Consider the following 6,000-nt stretch of genomic DNA (forward strand, 5'->3'; position numbering starts at 1 on the left):
ATTAGGGATTCAAAGGAGAACATACCTCAAGGTTCAATGGGTCCTTTCTCTTCTCTAACAATGCTGAATAACATTTCTGAAATTAAAATTAAGATAGAAACTTTTTCCTGTTCTTACATTAGTGAGAACTTCCATAATCGTCACCAAATAAAGCACATCTAACGAATGAAGAAGCCCCCCAATTTTAGCTACTTAAGTAACTAATTTGTTGTAAGAGATTCAAAGGGCGCCTACTAACTATAAAGCATCATGCTAGGTAATATGGAAGGACAGAAAGGAAGTAAGTTATGGTATCTGCACTCCAGGATATTACAACCTAGTCTACAGGAGGAGAGCAAGACTCTCCACTGGAGTCTGAGAAGAAAATACTAGTAGCTCTAATTACATATGAAAGTTGTGAATTTACAGATTATTACTATCTAGTTTAACCTAAACTGAAACCCACAAAATGGGCACAGATTTAAATAAATTCCTGGAAATAAACACCAAATTGAATATACACTAATAAAAAAAAATTGTGCACACACTCAAACAAGCATAGCTGACACTTCTACTGGTTCAGGGAGACATACAGAGCCCAGGCAAACCCAATCAGAATTTTTTCCAGTGGTTGCCAATGGACACTGGGAGTAATGAAACTTTTTTTTTTTTTTGCTGGAGACACTAAATTGGGACAAAGTGAATTTAGGGCTCTGATAGAATACTTCCCTTCCAGTTGGATGCAACGTGCAGAATAATTATAACAAATATAAGCAGTGATGAGCAATGATAGGGCAGGAAGGGAAAAGGAGGAGAGGGAGAGAGAGAAAAAGAGAGAGAAAGGGAGGAAATATGTGTGTGTGTGTTTTCACATAATGCTGAGTTTATCATTCTTAAGGCCCTGGTTTTTATTTCTGTAAATTCTATGAGAATTTGAGCTAGTTGGAGTTTGTGTATCAGCCAGGATAGCCTAGGTTATGACCTCACCGAGCTTACATCTAGATAGGGAAACATACAATAAACAAAGAAAAAACAAAATCATTTCAGAAAATATGACAAAATGTCAAAAGACTGACATGACAAAATGGCATAACAAATGACACAATTAAAATGACAAAAGAATAAAATTAAAAAAGGAGATGAAAGATGGAGTGACTAGAGACAGTGATGCCAGACAGAGTGAACAACTCTTTTAATACAGTGAAAGAGAGAATGCAAAAGAAAGTGACCTAGGAATCATCAGCGCAAAAGTCCAAGAGAGACCCTGAGAGAAATGACTTACCCCAAATCTCCCAGCAAGCTGGGGACAGGGCAGGGACTGGAATTCAATTTCCTGTCTCCCAATGCAGAGGCTGTATCTTGCCAGCCCAGTTCAAGGTCATTTAAGGTCAAGGGACTTGGAGTCAGAAGACCTACACTCCACACATGCTACATGTGTGATTTTAGGCAAGAATAAATTTTTGGGCCCCCACTTCCTCATCTATCAGTAGAAATGACAGATCATCCACAGAACTGTGAGTTGAAATTTGAAAATACAATTTCTGAGCAAGCAAACACTCTGGATATGACATCTTTAAAAAAGAAGAGTTTTGTTCCGTAAAATAACCAAAACATCTCACGATAGAAAAATCTGCAGAGTAAGTAAAAACGTTTAGAAATTATCCTGCATCTTGGTCTTTTTCACTCATTTATCCAGTTAATATTTATTAAGCACATGTATCCAGCAGCGTCTAATTTTACCACCATCCACGCAAAGCTGTAGAGGTTACATCATTAGGCAATGTTATATCCTGCTTTATTTTACTTAACCATTTTCCTAGCTTTTCCATAATGTACTTTCTATGGTTCCATGATATTCCAATGTGTTATTAATTGAGCACATATATGACTGCAATTTTTAATACATTTAAAAATGGAATTTTACTTAAACATCTAAATATAAATATTTAGTCTTTACATAAATAAATGGAAATTTTGCTTTTCATTTTTCTCCTGTAAATAATGCTGTAATGAACATTTTGTGGCAATTTTCTTTCTTTTTGACTGTAGGTTTTTCTCCCCTATTGAGTTCCAGGGAATTCCCTGGCAGTCCAGTGTTTAAGACTCCATGCTTCTACTGCAGAGGACTCGGGTTGGATCCCTGGTCGGGGAGCTAAGATCTCCGCATACTACACGAGTGGCAAAAAGAAGAAAAAAAAATTCCAGAAGTGGAATTATTAAATAAAAGGGTAGGAATAACTTTAGCCACTTTGCATCATGGTGTGAAATTACTTTCCAAATAGATCGTGCAAACTGAAGAGGCAGCATGCCCTGTAATGCCACTAACTTTGGAGTCAGTTGGTCCTGCGTTTGTATACCAGCATCCATGCTCTGTGACCTGGAAGAAGTCATTTTACCTTGCTGAATACCTTCCCAATATGTAAATACACAATAAAAGTAAAACAATAATGTGAAGGGATTCATCGTATTTACCTTAGAAAATTGTTAGGATTAAAAATAGAGTTAGGGGACTTCCCTGGTAGTCCAGGGGTTAAGAGTCCGCCTTCCAATGCAGGGGATGCGGGTTCGATCCCTGGTTGGAGAACTAGGATGCCACCTGCCGCGGGGCAACTCAGCCCCGCGCATCTCAACTAGAGAGCCTGCGTGCCCAAACTACAGAGCCCATGCGCTCTGGAGCCCGCAACTAAGACCCTGATACAGCCAAAATAAACAAATAAATAAAAATTAATTAATTAAAAAAATAAACAGAGTTAATTTTTCTTTTTTGGTAATAGTTGATTTCAGAAATATTAATTATTCAATTAAGCTAAGACAAAGAATGGGACTGTGGGGGTAAGAGAGGTGCCTGGAAGAAGCCTCACAGGTAGCAGGTAATGCTATTATGACATTTGGTATATGCATTTGGGTTACACAAATTCAAGCTGCGCTAAGAATTGCGAATAGAGATCAGCATTAAATTAAAAGTTACCTTAAAAAACCAGGATGGGGCTTCCCAGGTGGCGCAGTGGTTGAGAGTCCGCCTGCTGATGCAGGGGACACAGGTTCGAGCCGCGGTCCGGGAAGATCCCACATGCCGCGGAGCAACTAAGCTTGTGCGCCACAACTACTGAGCCTGCGCTCTAGAGCCCGCGCACCACAGCTACTGAGCCTGCGTGCCACAACTACTGAAGCCCGCGTGCCTAGAGCCAGTGCTCCTCAACAAGAGAAGCCACCGCAATGAGAACCCCACGCACCGCGACGAAGAGTAGCCCCCGCTTGCCACAACTAGAGAAAGCCCAGGCGCAGGTATGAAGACCCCATGCAGCCAAAAAAAATAAAAATAAAAATAAACAAAATAAAGTAGGTGTTACAACAAAGGAGTTTTAGAAAGTTTCAAGAAGTGACAACAGAAGGACAAACTCCGAGGGTGACTAGAGCCCTTAGCCTGATGAAGGGGTATACTTATCAGCACCCTCTTCTGGAACTTTTTATGTGTTTGGGTTGCCTCCCCGCTGACATCCCTAGGAGCCTTGAGAGAGGTGCGTGTGGAGGACTGAGGGAGGGATGGGGCCCTGCGCTGGGGAGTGGCTGCAGCTGAGGATACGCGGAGACAGACCGGGAAAGTCCTGGGGAAGAAGGTGCTGGGCGCCTGGGCACGCTACTAGCCGTGCTGCTTCAGGTGGTGGTCAAGGTGGCCGTGTACGGGCTGCGGCGAAGCGCCCACCTGCAGTACCCGGTACCCAGTCGGGGCGCCGGGAGGATGGGACTGGCTGCAGCGCTCGTCGCTGTCCACTCGGGCCGGGTGCTGAAGCTGACCAGGCAGGACGCACGCGCACCCGCAGCAGATTGCTCTAGACTTCCGAAGGGTCCGCTTCCTCCCGCCACTGGGAGTGGGCTTCGATAACAGGGAGGGCTGCTGGCGCAACCGCCAGGCCACTTTTTCATCCGGCTTGGCGTCTTCCAGGAGCACCTGCTCAGCTTCCTGGAGAGAAAGGGGCAGCGGTCTGGCTTCCGCCTTCTCTGGGCACCAAGCTGAGGAAGGGTCTGGGAAAACTGACTGCTCCCTGCCTTAGCCTCTCGACCCCCAACACCAGACCCCCAACACCAACTGACCACAGGGATCTACTGACAACTGATGGACAAGACTGCCGTCTCTCCTTGCCTTGTAATGGCAAAGCTAATTATCAAACCAGGTTTACAACAGGGAGCAAGCAACCCACAAACTGACTCAGTTTCCTCATCTGTAAAATGCAGATAATATTTCATAACATCTAGAAAATGGAATAATATTTCCACTTAATTAAAGTTCTTGTGATCATTTCATGAGACACTGCAGGCAGAAAGGCATTGCACAGTCTGTTGCTCATAGGAGATGCTTAGAAAATGAAAATTATCATCAGCTGCAAACCGAGTTCCAAGAACTAGGGAGAGAAGCAAGTGCTTTTAGAAGCAAGTGCTCAAAAATCAAATATCAGGTGGCTCTGAGACAAGAAATTTCCTGAGTATTCAGAGAACAATGAGATGAAGATTAAAATGACAGAAGTTTTTTCCAAGGTGTAGATTTAGCCAGAATAAGCAACCAAATCAGCCCTAGGGTTCCCCTTTGAAGAGTGAACACTCAATTTTAATATTTGTTGTCTTTTAGCATGATATCATTTGGGGGAAAAATGCCAGGGTACTATTTAACCTTATAACAGTATGGCTTTTTCACTAATAAAACCTTATATGGCAGGGACTTCCCTGGTGGTCCAGTGGTTAAAAATCCACCTTCTAATGCAGGGGACGCAGGTTCCATCCCTGGTCTGGGAACTAAGATCCGACATGCCACCGGGCAACTAAGCCTGCATGCAGGAACTACTGAGCCCGTGCCCGCAACTAAGACCTGAGGCAGCCAAATAAATAATAAAAGATAAATATTTTTTAAAAACTTACATGGCATGACAAGCCATGATTTTTGTTTTAAATTCTTTGCATCCCACTGTGTGATAACTCAAATATTTTATTTTGTTTTATTTTATTTCATTTCATTTTTTGGCTGCACCGAGCAGCTTGCAGGATCTTAATTCTCTGACCAGGGACTGAACCCAGGGCCAATGTCAGTGAAAGCACTGAGTCCTAACCACTGGACTGCTAGGGAATTTCCCACTATGTCATTTTAGCAATGAGGAAATTAAGGCTCAAGAGATGAAGTAATTTGTTAAGGCTACAAAGGTTGGAAGTTGCAGAGCCAGAATTAAAGTCATTATCTGGATGACTCCAGGGCCAGTGCTCTTCCTAACAATGCATGCTGCCACTCCCCTCTGGTGGCATGCCACAGATTAAAATTAATATTAACATGTGGCTATATTATCTAATTAATCTATTAGTACTATTAACATGTACTCTCAGATTTATGTAGATAAGTCCAGAGAGCAGGCTTTCAAGGTCAAACACACAAGGAGATCAAGCAGGAGTAACTTACAACAGATTAATGTTGTTTATAGCTGTAACTGACAGAACTTTCACAGAAATCAAAAACACAACAGACCCTGGTCACCTGAAATGCACAAATCATTTTGTCCACATAACACAAATATTTATTAAATTTACAACAGATCAGGCCCTGGTCTAGATTTTTAGACATGCACCCATTACCAAAAACACATGATTGAAAGGGAATACATTAAACTGCTAATAGCTGTTACTGCTGGGTGACAGGATTTTATGTGTGAATTTTACTTTCTTCTTTGTTTTAGTTATTTTGCATGCTTTCTAAAATCAGCATCTATTAATAGACCCACAGCCATACAAAACAAACTTATGGTTACCAAAGGGAAAAGGAGGGGAGGGATAAATTAAGAGTTTGGGATTAATATACATACACTACTATATGTAAGATAAATAACCAACAAGGACCTACTATATAGCACAGGGAGCTATACTCAATATTTTGTAATAACCTATAAGGGAAAAGAATCTGAAAAAGAATATATATAAAGCTGAATCACTATGCTGTACACCTGAAACTAACAAAATGTTGTAAATCAACTATACCTCAATAAA

This window comes from Pseudorca crassidens, chromosome 20, assembly GCF_039906515.1.
Source record: "Pseudorca crassidens isolate mPseCra1 chromosome 20, mPseCra1.hap1, whole genome shotgun sequence".
Taxonomy (NCBI): Eukaryota; Metazoa; Chordata; class Mammalia; order Artiodactyla; family Delphinidae; genus Pseudorca; species Pseudorca crassidens.